The 20,000-nt window shown below is 49.2% G+C and overlaps 1 protein-coding gene and 1 long non-coding RNA gene across 3 annotated transcripts in view; one reads left to right on the top strand and one right to left on the bottom strand.

Annotated features, from left to right (window-relative positions):
* LOC121435374 overlaps nucleotides 1-1,723 on the bottom strand; it is an 8,153-nt gene extending 6,430 nt beyond the window's left edge. Inside the window, exon 1 of the long non-coding RNA XR_005972574.1 lies at nucleotides 1,687-1,723. This is a non-coding gene — a long non-coding RNA (uncharacterized LOC121435374). The remainder of the gene's footprint in view (nucleotides 1-1,686) is intronic.
* Nucleotides 1,724-2,628: 905 nt separating this feature from the next.
* LOC121435559 (DENN domain-containing protein 2A) overlaps nucleotides 2,629-20,000 on the top strand; it is a 96,632-nt gene continuing 79,260 nt past the window's right edge. For both annotated transcript variants that reach the window (XM_041634995.1, XM_041634993.1), the window contains exon 1: nucleotides 2,629-2,890. The gene's annotated coding sequence lies outside the window, so the exon portion shown is untranslated. The remainder of the gene's footprint in view (nucleotides 2,891-20,000) is intronic.

The raw sequence follows: 20,000 nt of genomic DNA, 5'->3' as shown, positions 1-20,000 counted from the left end.
GAGGTAGTGGTGCACGTCTCTAATCCCAGCACATGGGAGGCAGAAGCAGGCAGATCTCTTGTGAGTTTGCGGTCAGCCTGGTCTGCATAGCAAGTTCCAGGACAGTAAGGGCTACACACAGAGAAATCCTGTGTCAAAAAGCAAAAGAAACAAAGAAAGAAAATAGTTCAATATATATGTATATAGATTATAATTACATAGTACATTGGATTATATAGAAGTAATAATAATAATCTAGAGTTAAAGAGTATGGAAGAATTCACGCAGTAGATATGCAGGTTTGAAACCGTTTTTATAATGAACTTGAAAATCCAAACATTTTGGTATCCAGGGTATTGCTGAAGCCATACTCCTTCAGATACAGAAAGCTGACTTCATGCCTACCTCGGGTCTCATTCTGCAACCAGGAGAGAAGCTGAGGACAGACAGGGAGAATAAGGGATGTATGCTTTGGAGCGCCTGGCATGGAGTATCCATTGTGTGTGCATGCATGGGGGAGGGGGCGGGCGGAGGGGGGCGACTTTAAGCTACTTGGGCTAGCAACTCACCAGGGTTTAGATGGGACCCAAAGTACCCTCATCTGGGAAAACTGGACACCAGCAAAGAAAGTGGGGAGAGGAAGATGAGCAGATCTGAGTCATGGTGACAGAGCCATAGGGTGACCCAGCAAAGGGGAGCAGCAGAAGTGGTGAGGCTGGGGTGGGAAGGCATTCCTCAAAATCTGACCCCGGGGTCGGAAGCAAGGGTATTTTCCTAAGACAAGTTAGTGCCCGGAATTCCATTATAAAATGGTGGCCTAGGGGTTGCCAAATGACTGACTCCTCAGCCCAAGCTTCCTGATGTCCACCTAAGATGTAACTAGCTATCTTGAAGCCACACACTCAAAAGCTCCTAGGCTCTTTTGTGCTTTGGGCTGGGGGAGGCGGCCAGCTGGGCTCCTGGCTCAGTTCCCACTGAACTTTGCCAGTTTGCTGCGGTGGAATCAGGATACCCAGTGGTCCTGGGAGTAATTAACCCTCAAGCAGCCAAGCCTTTGATCTTTATTTAGAGAGTGAGGGCTTAGAAGGATGCAAACAAAGCAATAATTTGAATACTAACACTTTAAAAAAAAAACAAATGCTTGAGCTTGGCAAAGGTCTATTCTGAAAGTCTGAAATGGGTGTGGCATGAAGAATTTACGAAGGCCTCAAAGATCTTAGCCAGGAAGGAGATGCAGCTTCTTTCCCTGCGACTCTAAGTAAATCCCAGTTGCCTGGTACCTGAAGTCTGCCCCCACCCTTGCACAAGGACCTCAGTCTCCTGGAAGTTGGGATTGCAGGCATGCCAGGCAAGGGGCCTTCCTCTCTAAATGCAGCACTATTTTTCTTCTAAGCACCCACTTAGTGAAGCTGTAAGAAGTCCGGATCTGTGCCAATACCCCTCCCCACACACAAGCCAAGCATGAAGCCACTAGGTCATCTCCAGAAACATAGGTCAACTCTTTTGGAGGTCTCTAAGCTATAAACAAGAATGACATTTTCCAATGTAGAGACTGGCTGGCACCTACCCCCCAGGACAGACAAACTGTTCCTGTCAGGGTGAAAAGTTATCGTTTGGTGTTCCTCTACTTGGACTCTATTGCCTTCAGCATAATATTCAGATTTTGCCCAGACCTCTTGAAGCTCTTCAGCCTACCCCCCATCTTACCTTATCCCCTCTTACTTAAAGGCTCTTCAGATACCGCGATGGAGCTCCCCTCTTCCCAGACTGCATTTTCCTCTGTTTCTCCACTTTTTACAATTGATTCAGCTTCCCAGGCCATCAAAGCCCCAGAGGACTTCATTGAATGCCCCAGCCTGTGTTCCTGACTCCCTTGAAGCCCACGACATTTTCAAGTGGGCTTCTATTTAGCGATCCTACCATCCTAAAACCTCCTGCATGTGTGCTTTGATCTTGCCCTGGGTAAGAAGGACCAGTGGGCAGTAAAAAGTCACTTCTCTGATAGCTTTTCCTGACCAGCCTGCCTTCTGGTGGCCTTAGATCCCTTTCTGTTACCCTTCTGAAGGGAGGTGGACCCGTGGATCCTTATGGCCCGCTCCAGCAGCAACTGTGAGTTGCTTGGGGGTAAATATGGATCCGTGTGGGTTCTAATAGTCTGTCTCATGACTGTGAGTTGCTTGTGGGCGAACGTGGGCCGGTGGGTCTCGAAGGCCTGTCTCTTGACTGTCAGTTGCTTGGGGGCAAATGTGGAGCCCAATTTTGCCTGAGGCATCCAGCAGTTTAGCTCCCTGCTAACTGACCAGAAACAATGCTAGGGCAGGGAGCGTGGCTTCGGTGTTGTCGTTGTCTGGTGTTCGGCCCCCGGCTAAGCGCACTTCGAGAATGGACCCCGGCCGGGGTAGAAGAGAACCCATGAGGCGATCTTCAGCACAGAAAAGGTTAAGCCACCATCTCCCCCCCACCCACGAAAGACTAGGGGGCGAGTGCGGCAGAAGGTCCTGTTTACCGTGGCTCCCCCTCGGCGGCGGGCCCTGGGAGAGTGGTTGCTGTGGCAACCGGCCGGGCGCCCGCCAGCTGCGGATTAGCTCACTGGAGCCGCGGGATGGGTCGGGAGGAGGGGGCGCGCGTCGCGGCAGACGATCGCGGCGCAGCCCGAGGCAGAGGAAGGGGCCGCGCGCGCGGGCGGAGGGAGGGGACGCAGCGCGTCTCCGAGGCCGGAGGCGGCGGGGACCGGACGGGAGCGCGCGCGGCGGGGACCCGAGGGGCTCGCGGCGGCCGGGGGAGGCCGCGCGGACAAAGGCGCGGAGGGCAGCGGGCCATGGCGCCCCAGGCCCCCGCCGCCGCCGCCGCCGCCGCCACGGGTGTCCGCGATATGCGCCCCGGAACCCGCGGAGCCGTCGCCTGCGGGGAGGTAGGACCGGGAGCCGGAGTGCGGGGCGAGCTCGGGGGGAAAGCCGGGAGGGTACGAGCGGGGGCGGCGAGGAAAGTGTGCTGGGGCGAGCCGGGGCTCCTCGTAGGCGGCGCTGGGGACTTTTCAGCCCGACCGAAGGGACGCGCACGGAGAGCTATCCAGATCGCCTTCCCGGGTCGGGCTGACTTCGAGGCCGAAGAAAGTTGCAGCCGCTGGGCAGAGCCCGGCCCTGCGCTGTGCCGGAGCTCCGGGACGCCTGAGAGTGAGTGCGCGTTGTGAGAGGGCGTCTGTACGCCGGGGTGGGGGAGTCCAGACGGCTGGAGTCAGGATTTGCAGTGTTGGAAAGTGGGGATCCTTGGGGTTTACTTCCCACTCCCGCCAAGAATGGAGTTGGGAGCCGATGGAGCCCAGGGTAAGTGAGTCTCTTAACAACACAGGATATAATCTTGTGTAAGAGGGGCAGCGAGATACGGAGGAGTCCGACCACTGAGACAGAGGAAGCCCAGCGCCTGGAATCCGTAGTGATGAGCTGGGACAGGAAGCTGGAGGGTGGGGGTTGCCCTCCTTGGGTAACTAGGAAAGTGCGGGATCCCTGATTTAACCAGCCTGCTGAGGAAGAAGCAGGCTGACTTCTGGCCCAGTGCTCTGATGGCTTTGGGGGTTGTGACTTCAACTCTCCAAATGACAGGTAATTGTGGGGTGTGGTAATGGTGTTCTAATAGGCACTTTACAGTGATTTGTCATGTAACGCTTGCACCTGCTGTGGTGGGTGACTGGAGCCTTTCTCCTTCGGTAGCAAACACCTGAAGAGTGGAATAGACCTGTTTAGGGAATGGCCCACAGAGGAGGAAGTGGAGCTTCTGAGAGGAAGCTGAGGGCAAACTGAAACAGACTGTAGTTTGAGACAGGATCTCAGAATGTGACCCAAACTGGCCTCAAATTTATAATCCTCTTGCCTTAGCTCTCTAAGGCAGGATTGCTGGTAGGAGCAGTCAGGCTCAGTTCAGGGACTTGTCGTCCTTGTTGTTTTTGTTTTGTTTCTTGAAACAGGGTCAGGGTCTCAGGTAGCTTAGGCAGACCTTGAACGTGATTTTAAATTTAAATTTTTTGAGATTTGATTTATTTTTATGAGTGTTTGCCTCATAATGTCTGTGTACCATGTGTATACAGTGCCCAAGGAGGCTTTGGTGTGGGTTCCCTGGTACTGGAGTAGCAGACAGTTGTGAGCCTCCCTGCGAGTGGTAGGAATCCAACCCCAGGTCCTCTGGAAGAACAGCCAGGGCTCTTAACTGACTAGCCATCTCCCAAGCCCCGGAATTACAGGAGTGTGGCACACACCTTTATGAGACGCAGGGGATCAAACCTAGGGTTTCCTGCATGGGAGTGAGCACTCTACCTACTAAGCTATATCTCCGGCTCTGAGACTTTTTTAAAAATTGAAACAGTTTTTATTATATTTTTGCTTATTGTGTATGTGCCATCAGGCATGCGTGTAGATCAGAAGACAGTTTGTAGGAGTTCGTCCTGCCCTCTCACCTCGTGTGTCCTCAGGATTGGCAGCAAACACCTTTACCTGCCGAGCTATCTTGCCTTTCCTCAGAGACTATTTGTAGGTAGGGTAATGCAGACGCTGGCAGAGAGTCTTACGTCTGGACGCTCATTCTGGAAGATTTGCACCCTGTCTGGACACAACTTCACTCAAAATGCTCTGTGTGGTAGTCAGTGGGGACACAATGATCAAGACAGCCTCTTTCATCCTTCCAGAAAATACCATTCTAGTCTGGCCTGGCTATTCCTGCTGCATGCCACAGAACCAGGAGAATCCAGATGGCTCCAGGTTCAGAGGGGATGCTTGTGAGCCTTCACCAAGAAGGCACAGGGAAGATTGTCTGGGGCAGAGAGAACAACATAGGGAAAGGCGAAAGAGGCAGGCATGGGGGAGAATCCAGTGTGGCTGCAGCATGGAGTTAGAGCCTTCACACACACACACACACACACACACACACACACACACACCGCTCCTGTGTGTGTGTGTCTGTCTGTCTGTCTATCTTGTCTGTCTCACCAAGGCAGGCAAGGTAAAATGGAGAATGAGGAGTTCCCCAAAATAAGAGTGATGGACCCCGCTTTGTGTCTTAAAAAGCTCACTCCACCCTTGATGCCAGGGAGACCTGGGCTCTGCAGCCTGGTGGGGCAGCGGTGGTGAGGCAGGAGGGATGGGTGGAGTCTAGAAGTCAAGAGGTAGGCAAGGGTGCTGGTTGTAGGCACTTACTTAAACTAAACCCGAAACCCAGAGATGCTCAGCAGGAGGAAGCAAAAGAAAAGGGACATTTTGAATGGCCTGAATGGAGCAGATTGCAGCACTTGGACAATGAACTTGGCTTCCAGTTTTCTGGCAGCTTAGGAACAAACAAAAATGCACTAGATTGCATAGTTTTGGATCGGGGACAACAGAAAGCATACAAATGAACTTTCAGAACAGATTTTTTCCTGGAATTGAACTCAACTGGGAGTTCATCCGGAGAACTTCATGTAAAGACTAGGGAGTGTTGGGGGGAGGGTAAAGTCTTCATCAGTAAACAAAATGACAAACATAGATAAGACCAAGGGGGGGGATCCTTATCAGTGTTACAAAAGATGAGATGATAAACTCCACAAGACTGTCTTCCTGTTCTGTCTACCACAGGTCTAGAAAAACAGCTTGGGTTTTGGTGAGGGTGAAAAATGTCAGCTGGGGTGTGAACAGTCGTGGTACAGTGCTACCAGAGACAGGGGACACCTGTAGGGACAAGACAGTGATGTCATAGGAAGTGACGTACTTCTAAATGTAGAAGATAGGGCAACCGGTTACCCAGCCACAAACAGGACGGTGGTACATTAGCCTCTATCTGTCAGTGGCTTGGCAGAGACCCTGGTGTAGAGAAGGGGAGCCAGGAAGACCCTAGTGTGCCAGAATCACCAGCATCCTGAAATGCCATTCAGTGGCAAAATGGGCATAAGCCTTAGGAGCAGCATTTCGGGTTTCTCTCCTGATTGACACATCCCAGATCCCTCTGCCCTTAGGCCTTGATTCTGAGTCTGCTTCTAAAGGGGTGGGTAGGATTCACCAGATCTGAACTCTCCCCAGAGAGGTCTGGTGAATGGGGGATTGTTTGCACAAGGAGAAGTTTCACAAAGAGTGAGCTGGGAAGTCCCGCACAGGTTTCTAGTGACCCTTCCCCTCTGAGGTCTGCACAGGGTGCCCACAGCCTCGCTCATGAGCTCTGCAGGCTTCATGGCAGGTCTGACAGAATTATAGCTCCCATTCGCATCGAGGAGGTGTGGGCTTCTGCTCTACCGCCAAGTTTCTTTTCTCTCTCTTCATTTATTTATTTTAAATTTTTATGTGTGGTGTTTGGCCTGCATGTGTGTCTGTGTACCCCAGCTAACATTTCACCCTCACCAAAACCCAAACTGTTACTCTAGACCTGAGGTAGTCATCGAGGCCAGAAGAAGATTGGAGCCCCTGAGACTAGACTTACAGATGGTTGTGAGCTGCTACGTGGGTGTTGGGAATCAAACCTGGATCCTCTGGAAGAGCAGTCAGTGCTTTTAACCCTTTTAACTGCTGAGTCATCTTTCCATCCCCCTTTTCTTTCTTTTATTATATATTTTTTAAGATTTATTTTATTGTATGTGTATGAGTGTTTTGCCTGTGTATATGTATGTATACTAACTACATGCCAGGTGCTTATGGATGGAGGTCAGAAGGCTTCAGATTTCCTGGGACAGGAGTAAGATGGTTGTGAGCCACCATGTAGATTCTGGGAATTGAACTTGGATCCTCTGTAAGAGTAACAAGTGCTCTTAACAGCTGGCCAGCTCTCCAGTTTCTTTCTTTTGAAGTTGTTATTTTTAAGTGTGTGTGTGTGTGTGTGTGTGTGTGTGTGTGTGTGTGTGTACACGGGTGCCCATTGAGTCCAGAAGAAGACCTAGGATCCTGTGGAGCTGGAATGGCAGGTGATTGTGAGCTGTCTGACGTGAATGCTGGGAATGAATACAGATCCTGTGCAAGCTCAGTACCTGCTCTTAATTGCTCTAACGTCTCTCCACCAGCCTCACCCTCCCAACCCCCAGTTTCTTTGCTTCTTTGACTGTGAGACAGAATTTCACCATGTAGACTGGCCTTGCTCTTGTGATTCTTCCTCCTCAGCCTTCTGTATTCGTGATTTTTCTGTTGCTTTGATAAAACACCATGACAAAGGCAACTTTCAGAAGAGTTTATTTGGAACTAATGGTTCCAAAGGGTTAGAGCCCGCGATGGCAAAGCAGAGTTGTAGGCGGCTGGAGCAGCAGCTGAGGACGGACATCTCAAACCCCAAACGGGGATGCAGAGGAAGTTAACTCAAAATGATGTGCAGCTTGGAAACCTCAAAACCCACCCCCAGGGACATAGTTACTCCAGTAAGACCATACCTCCTAATCCTTCCCAAACAGCCACCAACTGGGGACTGAGTATTCAAATGCCCTGGGACTTCTCAGTGTTTGAAATGCTGCAGTCTTTCGAGGCTGAACTACAGGTGCACACCATCATAACTGCCATATCTGTTTTTTCAAGACTGGGTTTCTCTGTTAACAGTCCTTGCTGTCCTGGAACTAGCTCTTGTAGACCAGGCTGGTCTTGAACCCACTAAGATCCACCTGCCTCTGCCTCCCAAGTGCTAGGATTAAGGCATGTGCCACCCCAGCCCGGCTCAAATTTCTTAATATTTTAGACTTGTCTTGTATCTTAGAATGTATATTTAAATGCCAGAGAGGGATGTTTGGGGAGCGTTGTTTTGTGGTAGTAGAGTCAAATGCAGGGGTTCTTACATTCTAGGCAAGCTCCTTACCACTGAACTACATCCCCAGGCCTAGGGAGAGAGATTTTTAAAATAGCTGTTCTTCCCATTCACCTTCGTACCAATTAAGGCAAAACAGTTTTTTTTTCTGAGAGTGGTCCTAAGCAAACAGTTTGTGTGTGTGTGTGTGGGGGGGGGGGTAGTATTGTTTTGATTCTGGTGAAGGGGTGGTCTTCAGATGGCTTCAGTAAGAGGCTGGTCTTCAGATGATTTTAAGGTTCAGGATTGTAGTTTTCACCCTCTGAGGGGACTCCTTGTCTGAAGGCTGATAAATCTTGGGTTCCAAAGGTCCCTGGAGGGCTGGAGAGATGGCTCAGAGGTTAAGAGCATTGCCTGTTCTTCCAAAGGTCCTGAGTTCAATTCCCAGCAACCACATGGTGGCTCACAACCATCTGTAATGGGGTCTGGTGCCCTCTTCTGCCCTGCAGGTATACATACACACAGGCAGAATATTGTATACATAATAAATAAATAAATATTAAAAAAAAATAAACAGAAGGTCCCTGGAGACATATGGGCTGATCATAGATAGCAAGTAGTCCAGGCTGACCCTGCTTGGGGCCACGTATCCCACAGTCTCTGTGTAGCTCTTGATCTTGCTGCCTCACCCCAAGATCTTTCATTTTTCAGAGGGTTTCACTCTAGCCTTGACTGTCCTGGAACTCGCCCTCACACTCAGAGATCCGCCCGTCTCTGTCTCCAAGCACTGGGATTAGAGGCATGCCGCACGGCTACCGGTTTCGCCTCGAGATCTTTGCAGGTCCTTCTGTATTGCTCGCCTGGGGGTCGGGGGACCCTTTCCTAAGGCTCCCCTGGATTGTTTCTTCGAGAGATACCGGTGAGATGGCTTTCTCACAGAATGTTGGCCACACACTCTCTGAGCTGTAAGACCTCATTGTTTTCTCAGCCACCTCTCAGCCCACATTCTTGCCCCTCTATGACACTAGGGACCTAGCCCTGGGCCCAACCGAGAACCTCGAATGTTCATGTGTGGACCATGTTGCCACCAGAACCTCAGGCTTCCTCAGAATCCAGAGGCTGCTCTAGGCTATCCTGAATGTCTTCTCAGAGGTCAAGAACAGGAAGGCTGCTGGGCCTGTCTGTGCATTAATAACAGGAGGCAAGTGATCTATCTGCTCAGCCCTCCCCTTTGATGCACGGAAGCCACAGTCAGACAGACCTTTGCCCTAGTTTTAAAAGCAGAGGTTGACTGAGGCAAAAATCAACTTGGTTTGCATAGAACTTGGGCCCTATATCATCTGGGCCATAGAACTTGGGCTCTGTGTCATCTGGGCCATAGAGCTTGGGCCCTGTATTGTCTGGGCCAGAATCACTGCTTTGTCCCATTTGATGAGTTACAGTCCTACAACCTCCTCTTACTACTCAGTTTTGAAAACCAAGTAATGGGGTTTTCCCTGGCCTGGGGCAGGATGGGGTGAATCACCCTCGTAGCAAATTTAGGGAAGAGACTGAATGCCCTTGGGGCTCCAGGACTTGGGCGGATGCCAAGCCGGGAGTAGGGTCAGGATGGAGACCTGTGACTGTGACTACGGCTACTTTTTCTGTGACCATGGCCTGCTCAGAACACTTGACAGACTAGTTTAAGTACAGGGTCAAATTCATTTCCGTTAGTGTTTTGCTTTCTTAGGATTTATACTTTGAATTTTTCACTTTTATGTGTATATGCTTTCATGTGAACTAAGAAAATTGTGTTTATTATAAAACAGTATATAAGCAGTATATAAAGAGAATATGCTGAAAGATGAAGGTTCTCCCTGTGCTATCACCAGCCTCAGAGAAGGTTGGTGTTTGATATATGAACACTCTTTTTTCTTTCTGTACCGGAAATTGAATCTAAGGCCTTTGCATATGGTTGGCATTCTCTCCACTCCTGAGCTGTATCCAACCTTTTTTATTTTAATTTTTTAAAGATTTATTTTTAGCTGGGTGGTGGTGGCGCAAGCCTTTAATCCCATCTCTGGGGAGACAGAGGCAGGCGGATCTCTGAGTTTGAGGCCAGCCTGGTCTACAGAGTGAGTTCGAAGACAGCCAAGGCTACACAGAGAAACCCTGTCGAAGGGGGGGGGATTTATTTTATTTTTAATTATGTGCATGTATGTCTATATGTGCGTGTGAGTGTAGGTACCACTGGAAGTCAGAGGCATTGGATCTCCCTAGATCTGGAATTACAGGTGATTGTGAGCTGCTTGACAGGGATGTTGGGAATTGAACTCAGGTCCTCTGCAAAAGAAGTATATGCTCTTGACCCTGAGTCTCTATTTTAACTTTTTATTGTATTTAGAGAACAAGTGTGCGTGCGCGTACGTGCATGCCTGTGTGTGTGTGTGTGTGTACGTGCATGCCTCTGTGTGTGTGTGTGTACGTGCATGCCTGTGTGTGTGTGTGCGTGTGTGTGTGTGTACGTGCATGTGTGTGTGTGTGTACGTGCATGCCTGTGTGTGTGTGTACGTGCATGCCTGTGTGTGTGTGTGCGTGTGTGTGTGTGTACGTGCATGTGTGTGTGTGTGTACGTGCATGCCTGTGTGTGTGTACGTGCATGCCTGTGTGTGTGTGTACGTGCATGCCTGTGTGTGTGTGTACGTGCATGCCTGTGTGTGTATGTGTGTGTGTGTGTGTGTGTACGTGCATGCCTCTGTGTGTGTGTGTGTGTGTACGTGCATGCCTGTGTGTGTGTGTACGTGCATGCCTGTGTGTGTGTGTTTGTGTGTGTGTGTGTGCGTGCATGTACATCCCACAGAGCTCATGGAGGTCAGAAGAGATTTTGGGGGAGTCAGCTCTCTTCTACCATGTGGGTCCCAAGGATCGAACTCAGGTCATCAGACCTGCAGCAGGCACCTTTCTCTGCAGAGCATCTTATCAGCATCATATTCCACCCCTTTTCTTTAAACACTACCCCACTGCCACCATCCACTCCCGCACAGCCCTGACAGGCCTGGAAATCACTGTCTAGACCAGGCTGTCCTCTGCTTTCAGGGTGCTGGACTTAAAGGCTTGTGTCACCTTCGTGGGCTCCTCTTTAGCTTCTTGTTTTCAAACAGCAACATTATATTGCCCAGAGTGACTTTGAACTCACTGTAGCCTAAAAAGGCCTTACCTTTGACCCAGCTGTCTTCGCCTCCTAAGTAGCTATGGTTGCAATCCTGCATCACCAAGACTCCTAGGTCTTTTTTTCTTTGTATTAGTGTGTATGTATCTATATCTATATATCTATATATATTTGGCAAAATGGAAGAATGTCTGTAATGTAGTTTCACAATGCAGCATTTTATGAGAATAATTCTATGTAATAGCCTTCTTTCTATTTTTATTTTATGGGCATTGGTGTTTTTCCTGCACGTATGTTTGTGTGAGGGCATTGGATCCCTGGAATTGGTGTTAGAGACAGTTGTGAACTGCCATGTGGGTGCTGGAATTGAACCTGGGTCCTCTGGAAGAACAGTCAGTACTTTTAACCACTGAGCCATCTCTCCAACCCCTAACAGCCTTCTTCGTAACAACTGTCTGAGGTGCCTCTGTTTCAGTTAATTTGTTTAACAAGCTATCAATTTATAGTTCAATTTTAGTTACTGTAAATGATGTTGTCACATGCCCTAAGTCTAACATTTCTGTCAACTAAATTCCCAAAGCTGGAACTGCTGGGTTAAAAAAGATCTCAAAGGCAAATACTTATTGCATAATGCTTATGCCCGGTAGTGGCTTCTTGAAAGTGAAGTTCTGATGGTCTTTTTTAGATTATATATCACCTGTCTTCCTACTTCGCTTGTCCCCACACCAGCTCCATGCTGAATTTGAGTTTATATGAAGTGAAAGTTGGGCACATTCAGAGGCAATTTGTTACTGTGTTGTTAGGTATAAAAAAGCAACGTGTTAAAACTAGAGTTCCTAAGGAAACTTTAATGGATTGGTATCTAACAGATTGACTGGATTTTGTCTCTTGGTGTTGGTCACTTGAGTCAGTTTGAGATGGGTGTGGTAGCGCATTTCTAGATGCTGAGGCAGGGGGATTGTGAGTTCCTTGACAACCGGAGTCACACAGCAAGACCTTTATAGAAAAACAAAACAAAACAAAATGAGTCACTCGGTACCTCTTTCTCTCCCTTGTGTTTATTTATTTATTATCGTATTTATTTACTTTTTAAATTTTGTTTTATATTATCTTTGGAACAAGGTCTCATGTAGCCCAGGCTAGATTCTTACTCACTGTAGTTGAAGATTAGACTATAGAACATTGTCCATGCTAGCTTGTCAAACATTCTTTCTATCAGTTGGGCTGCCCACTGCTTCATTCCCCTTGTTCTCAGAAGAGAAGATCCAGTCAGTCAGATTTGACTCAACAGAAATCCCCTGCAAATCCATACTGGGTGACAGCTGGTGGCAGCCGTATACAAGCTCGCCCGGGGCTGGAGATGTGGCTGGGGTAGAGTGTTTGCCAAGCATGTCTAAGGTATACTGCAAAAATAACAAAGGGATGGTCACAAATCGGGACAGTGCTGGGGTTAAAGGTGTGCACCAACGCATCCTACCGACTTCTTCCTTTTTTTTTTTTTTTATTTTTGAGAGGGTTTCTCCATAGCTTTTTGGTTCCTGTCCTGGCACTAGCTCTTCTAGACCAGGCTGGCCTCGAACTCACAGAGATCCGCCTGCCTCTGCCTCCCAAGTGCTTGGATTAAAGGCGTGTGCTACCACCGCCCGGCCCCACTGACTTCTTTTTGAAGCAACTACAGGGTCTTGCTGTGTTGCCAAGGCTGACCTCAACTTGTGATCCTTCTGTCTCTGCCTCTTGAGTAGCTGGTGTTGTTTGTGTATACCACTGTGCTTAGCATAAATAAAAATGAGTTTTTCTTCATCATAGGCAGAGCCTGTCCTGTCCTGTAGGCTGCACATTATGGCTTTGCTGGCAAAGGCTGAAAGGTAGAAATATCCATTCTCCTGGTCTGAACAGGTGTGTTGGCTTAGCAGAATAGTTTGGTACTATTCTCCTGTCTCCTGGACTTTCCTAGCCCTCTAGAACAGCCGTTCTTGACCTGTGGGGTTTTGACCCCTTTGGCAAACCTCTATCTTCAAAAAATATTTACATTACGATTCGTAATAGTAGCAACATTACAGATGTGAAGTAGCAGTGAAAATGACTTTCTGGTTGGGGTCCCCACAACTTGAGGAACGGTGTTAAACAATGGCAGCAGCGTTAGGAAGGCTGAGAACCCTGGTCTTGAGTTCCTGAACCCGGATTCAGGAAAGGAGAGCATGCAGGGTGAATGACTTAAGTTTTGCCTGTGAACTGGTTGTTCCGAAGCAGTGAGTCAGAGGAGGTGGTGCTGTGCCTGTCCCTCCAGCTCACCATGGGGAAGCAGGGCCTGACACCTTCCACCCAGCAAACCAAAGCTTGGAGCAAGCCCTTTCTGTCTCTTTTGTTCCCTTCCTGTCCCTGGGAAACACAGGCAGACTTCTCCAGATGAGCCAAGCAGGAGTTTGTGTAGGAGTCTGTGACAGGCCCACCACAACCACCATCCTGGGAAGGTTGTTAGCTTAGCTAGTGACAGGGCGTGGGTGCTCTCGTTTAGTTCCTGATGGCAGCTTGAGACCCAGGGCTCGCATCCCTTACAGATGGAGGGAGGATCACACTTTCCTCTCACTTGGTCAGAGATAGGACTATAAAGACAGGAGAGCCCTGAAGCGGCTGACTCTCCGCTCTGGGCTTCTTTACCAGGAATATTGTGTCTGACTTCCTAGGGACAGAGGAATTATCTACTCCCTTCTCTGGGCTTCAGGTGATATTTGTTCAGACTTGCAGTGGAGTAGGTGACGGTGTAACCAGAGCGATCCTTTGGCGTCCTTTGGTGACTGTCCTCCTTTCCATCTGGGCCATTTCATCATTTGTGTCAGTGGCAATCGGCAAATGTTCCCAAGTTCCCAGGACATCAAAGAGGGAGCATGATCTCTGTTTACCTCCCAGCTGACTGAAGCATCCAGCATGATGGGAAAGTGGCAGAGAGAGGCCAGAGCTGTTTAATGGCTCTCAAAACAACCAAGCTTAGATTCCAGCCCTGCATGGGCAAGGCCAGGAGAACCTGTTATCCCAGGATCCCTGTCCCAAACACAGGACGGTCAGCATATCTGGCCTAGGACTGAGTACGGAGACCGAGGTTGCCTCCAGCTACACATGGAGCTTAAGGCCCACGATACCAGTTCCTTGGAGGGAAGAGAAGGCTGCTTTCAAGATGGGGAGAGGGGACTGGAGAGATAGCTCAGTAGTTAAGAGCATTGCCTGCTCTTCCAAAGGTCCTGAGTTCAATTCCCAGCAACCACATGGTGGCTCACAACCATCTGTAAAGAGGTCTGGTGCCCTCTTCTGGCCTTCAGGCATACACACAGAATATTGTATACATAATAAATAAATAATTATTTAAAAAAAAAAGATGGGGAGAGACAGCCTGCAGTTGGAGGGTGTCAGAGATAAGTCCCCAAGTTTATCTCCCCAGAGCCCTGAAGCTGGCTTTTATCCCTAACCATGTGTAAATACAGGGGCCAGTTCCTCGTTGTCATGGTTGTTGATCCCTTCCTGGAACCCAGGTCAAGGCTGAGAGGGAGTTGGTGTGCACTGTCACCTTTGGGCCACTTGTCAGAGCCTTGAACTACCACTGGTGTGCGCGTGTGTGCATGGTCACTTGGAGCCACATCAAATGGCCATCGAAGAGCTAACCAGAAGGCAGGTTTTTAAAAATGGCTTAGTTATTTTTATCTCATGTGCATTGGTGTTTGTCTGCATGTAAGTCTGTATGAGGGTGTTGAATCCCCTAGAGCTCTTACAGACAGTTGTGAACTGCTGTGTGGCTGCTGGGAATTGAACCTGAGTCCTTGGGAGGAGCAGCCGGTGCTCTTAACCAATGACCATCTCTCCAGCCCCCAGAAGGCAGTTCTGATTGGCTGGTGCCCATGTCACGTCTTTAGCACATAATTTGATGCCACCTCTTCCCACGCCCCTCCTTAGTACTGTGCGTAGACGATGGGAGGGGGTGTGCCCTGGTATACAGGAGGAGGCTTGTTTTTTCCCTTCCACCTTTTTGTAAATTCTAGGATTCAAACTCGGGGCTTCAGGCTTCCAGCACTCTTCCTACTGAAATACTGCTCAGACCCCCTAGTGAGCTTTCGAGAAAGCCATCTTCACCGCTCACGTCGTCATTCACAAAACGTTTGCGTCTCATTCACAGTAACCCAAGGCTGGGCTAGACAATAGTAGGGACATACAAAAAAATGTAAAACAAACTTAGTTAACAAACTTGAGTCTATAGTACTAGCTTCTTGGGGGGGGGGGGGCTGAGGCAGGAGAATTACTTGAGTTACTAGCCTAGGCAATATAGGGAGAGCCTGTCTCAAAATGGGGAGGTTGGGAGGGCTGGAGAGATGACTCATGAGTTAAGAGTGTTTGCTGCTCTCTCAGAGGACCAGAATTCAGTTCCCAGCAGCCACATCAATTAACTCCCAACTGCCTTTTTTTGTGCAGGGACACAAGCTCATGCGCTCACACACACACACACACACACACACACACACAATTTTATTTTTATTTTTGTTTTCCAAGACAGGGTTTCTCTGTGACTTTAGCTGTCCTGGAACTCAATCTGTAGACCAGGCTGAACTTGAACTCACAGAGATCCCTCTGCCTCCAGAGTGCTGAGATCAAAGATCTGCACTGCACTGGGCCTTTACACACAATTTAAAATGAAATTTTTTTAATATTAAAAAAAGTTCAGCTGGGCGGTAGTGGAGCTTGCCCTTAATTCCTAGCACTCGGGAGACAGAGGCAGGCAGATCTCTGGGTTCTGTGAGTTCGAGGTCAGCCTGGTCTACAGAGAGAGTCCCAGGACAACCAGGGCTACACAGAGAAACACTGTCTCAAAAAACAAATAAAGAAAGAAGGTCCAGCACACATGTTGGAAGGTCCAGACACAGCGGTGTAAGAAGCAGCTGAGTGGAGGGAGGAGAAGCCATAAGAGCCGCCCTGTGCTGCTGGTTCATGCGCACCTCTCAGCTTGGCCCCTTCAGAGCTGCTCTTGCCGCCTTAGCTCATTGCTCTGCCTACTCTTTTTATTTCTCCCGATCAAACACCCAGTGTTAGCGTGTACAAAAGAGAACAGCTCTTCATCACAGACCTTCCACGTTCCCTAGGGTACCAAACCTATCCTGCTCTCAGAGCTTCCCGTGTCCCAGCTCCCCAACCTTCTGTCTTCTTCCTATCTCCCCACCGACATCCTAGCATGCAAATCTTGCTCCTTCCAGATATTGGAGCCCTTGTTCTGAGGCCGACCCTTGCTTTATTGCTGAGGTTGTGCTCAAACTCGGTTTCTGAGCCCTGGGATTACACATATTTTCCATCATGTCAGGCAGTAGTAGTATGGTTTTTATTGCTCATAACACAGTACCAGAGACCAAGCAAGTTATAAAGAAAACAGGTTTTATTTTGGCTTGGTTCTGGCCCAAGGTCAAGGGATAACATCTGGCCACGTCTTTTTTTTTTTTTTTTTTTGTCAGAATCCTGAAGTGATAAGACATCACTTGGGTTAGGCTGGGAGCAGGGGGCACTTAGCCAAGCTGGCTTTTTTTTTTTTTTTTGGTTTTTCGAGACAGGGTTTCTCTGTGGCTTTGGAGCCTGTCCTGGAACTAGCTCTGTGGACCAGGCTGGCCTCGAACTCACAGAGATCCGCCTGCCTCTGCCTCCCAAGTGCTGGGATTAAAGGCGCGCGCCACCACCGCCCGGCGCCAAACTGGCTTTTAAAGAAGTTTTAAAAGGGCTGTTAAAAGAGGTTTTTGTTTTTCATTTTGTGGTTCTGGGGTTTGAAGCCAAGGCCTTAAGCATTCTAGGAGGCGTGTAGCATTGTGTCTCCAGTGGAAACTGGCTTTTGTAGTAGACCCACTTTCTAGATAGCTCAGTAACCCAACCTGTTCATTGTGTGAATGGGTTTCTTCATGAAGCCAGAGGCCTGATCACCTGAGCGGTCCCACACGATCTCACCTCTTAATCCCTCAGAATGGGGGTTAAACATCAGTGCAGGCTTCAAAGGAGCCATGTTCAGATCATGGCTTGAGCCTGGTCTGGGAACTAGTCGGGCCTGGTTTCCTTGAAGGCGGCTGTGGCTCCCCAGTGCCCACTGCCCTCCTCTGAGTGCTCACTGTGTTTCCTATTTACGTCTGCAGTGGTTAAGTCAGCGCTTAGCCAGGCCCACTGGGATGTTTCCTTAGCTGTTTCGCTCACATTCCCTGGGCCCGACTGGCCTTTTTCTTTTTTCTGCCAGGTGATGGAGATTATTGGTCAATTTCAAGTCTATTCATGCTGCCTAAGATTAGCTAAGTGAGATTGTAGGCGAAAGACCGTTTTCCCGCATCTCAACGCTAATGAAAGCGCTAACGAAATGAGCATTCTTGTAGGCACTGTGCAGTTCCTAAGTACAAAACACCGGCAGAGATAGTAAACAGAAGACAAGGGCCTTGGCCCAAAAGAAGCTGGACACTGGACAATAGTGCTGGCTGGGAAGGCCAGGACAGCAGGCTTGGTGACCCACGGGGACATCAGATGAGGGTCAGCGTGTCCTGGTTGTCTGTTCTGTTGTGGAAGGAAGGGGCTCAGCCCTTGCAATAACCCAGACTAACTTTCTCCGATTATGTTGTCACTATGATCATTTGCTTGAGAGTTGTGTGTGGCTGCGGGGATAGGGAATGGGTTTATATAGTGCTGTGGATTGAACCAGGGCCTTGTATATAACATATATGCAAGTCCTGTATGTTAGGAAAGTGCTCTTCCATTGAACTACACACCCGCCTTGTCTGAGAGTATTGTAGAATTTTATAGAGCTTGGGAACACTTAGCCCTCTAAATGAGTTGAGGGTGCGGTCCTTATCAACTCGGGACCCTCTGCTGTTCATTCCTGTTAGTGTCACTTGTTGGGGGAGGCTGAATTAAAACCACAGCAGACATTTGTTGACACCTATCTCAGAATGTGCCCCGAGCTGAGTGCCCAGCAGGTGCAATCTCACTTCATCCTTCCCAAGGCCTCTCCAAGCCGCTGGTAACACCAAGAGGACGAGGCTGAGGAAAGCCACTGGCCAGGCCTGCAGCTCTCGGGCTCGCTGGAATCCGAACCTGGATCCAGAACCATTCAAACCCTTGCTTTAACCATCACACTAGGCCACATCTCCCACCCCTTCCCCAGAACCTTGGGAGCAGCCAGGGGCGTGGCCAGCATGGAAGATGACGTCTCCCTCCAAGATCGCTGTCTTTTGTCCACATGTCCTGGCTGCGCGCCAAGCCTGGAAACTCTCTGCTCATGGAAAGAAAGAACAGAAGCCAGCAAAAAAGGGTGGGAAGAAGGCTGAGGGGGAGGAAAGGAAGAGAAGGACAGGAAAGGGGGGAGGCTACACAGCTGGAGCTGGGTGGCTGCCAGGAAGCGAGTGATGACCTCCAGGTGCATTCCGCTCAAGTGGCTGCGTGGTGGTGTGGTGTGAACATCCAGCCCTGGGAGGCACAGGCCCTGGGGCTCTCCGGGTGACCACAGCCCAGGACAGATGAGCAGGGTGGCCCTTCCTCTTCTTTGTGTGACAGTTCAGTGAGGTCAGGTTAAGGCAAACTTCAGGAAAGCCTGCAGAGAGGAAGAAATCCCAAACGGCAGTGTGGGGCTGCCTCTGAGAGTGTTGGAGACTGCCCAGGCGTGCCGCTGTACCAGGGCATGGGCGGTGGACAAGGCGCTGGCCGCTTTGAGTGAAGTGAGTTCCAAACTCGAGCCCCTCGGGATCTAGGAGTTGAAGGCTGTACCCTACCCCACCCCCGACGTCTGGAATCCTGAGTCTGACTACCTGTGTTCATGCAGGCATGGCCAAAGTTCATCTCTCCAGATGTCTGTAAAGGGGCAGCAATGAGTTTTGTGTGAAGATGGAATGAAGCCAGAGGCGGTGGTGCACGCCTGCAAGCCCAGCACCTGAGAGGTAGAGGCAGGAGGATCTGGAGCTCAGTCACCCAAGACTACGTAGAGAAGAGTTCAGGTTGGCCTGGGTTGCACTGAGCAAGGGCAGAGAATGGCGTTGCATCCCTTTTAGAAACCTCTAAATGAATATTGCTCAAGGGTGTGGTCATTCACACCTTTAATCCTAGCATTCGGAGGGTGTGAGCAGTGGGTCTCTGTGAGTTCAAGGCCAGCCTGGTCTCCTTCGAGAGTTCTAGGCCAGCCAAGGCTCCATAGTTAGACCCTGTACCCTGCCCACCCCCCCAAAAAAACCCAAAACAAATAGTAAGTTGTCAGTAATTCTAGCTGTCAGTTCATTATTGCATCTAAGTTTGAGGTTAACATAAACACAGAAGCCTCAGGTAAAAATATATGAATAAAACCAATCACAGATGGTTGTGAGCCACCATGTGGGTGCTGGGAATTGAACTCAGGACCTCTGGAAGAGTAGTCAGCACTCTTAACCTCTGAGCCATCTCCCTAGCCCTTAAAGGACGTTTCTATGATGAAGGCTCTTATTAAATGGAAAGGTTTCGGCTAGACTGGAGGGGGGAGAACTATAAAACACAGGAGGTAGATGGAAGCCGAGCAAGAGGATGGGAAACAAAAACAAAGTGTGGGGGCTAGTGGGATAGCCCAGTATAGCTCAGGTATAATCTCACCAGTAGAACATTCTAGCCTTGGCTATTCCTATGAACATTTCAGCTGGGATAAACAAAGTTGATCACAAGAGCTGGAGAGGCCTCTGGATGTGACTGTATCATGGCAGCTACTCAGTCTGCTATCGGGCTCCCTGTGGCTCTGACTGCCTCTGTCACCAGTCTGTCCTGGGCCCTTAGAGCTCCTGTTCCTGCCATTCTGATTCTGTGTCTACTTGTCTGTCCTGGAACTCGCTCTGTAGAGCAGGCTGGCTTCGAACTCACAAAGATCTGCCTGCCTCTGCCTCCTGAGTGCTGGGATTAAAGGTCTATGCCACGATAGTCTGACTAATTAATTTCTTTTAACCTGCTAACACCAAGTCTTTTTTTCTTCCCCAGTACAAGTCGGAAAGTCCAAATGCTTATTTTTATTTTTAATAGAAATAAGGGAAAGTAGTCAGCAGGAATGGTTGAAGTCAGTTGGTAGTGAAAGAGCATTTTTTGTTTGTTTTATTTTGAAACTAGTTACAGTGTAGTCCCAGCTAGGTTTGAGCTGCGCATGTGCTCAAGATGGCTTTGA

Source organism: Microtus oregoni, unplaced genomic scaffold (assembly GCF_018167655.1).
Source record: "Microtus oregoni isolate MIOR12 unplaced genomic scaffold, Mior012 000046F_ref0000063, whole genome shotgun sequence".
Lineage (NCBI taxonomy): Eukaryota > Metazoa > Chordata > Mammalia > Rodentia > Cricetidae > Microtus > Microtus oregoni.
The sequence above is the reverse complement of the archived record's forward strand: the minus strand, read 5'-3'. Positions and strand labels throughout refer to the sequence as shown.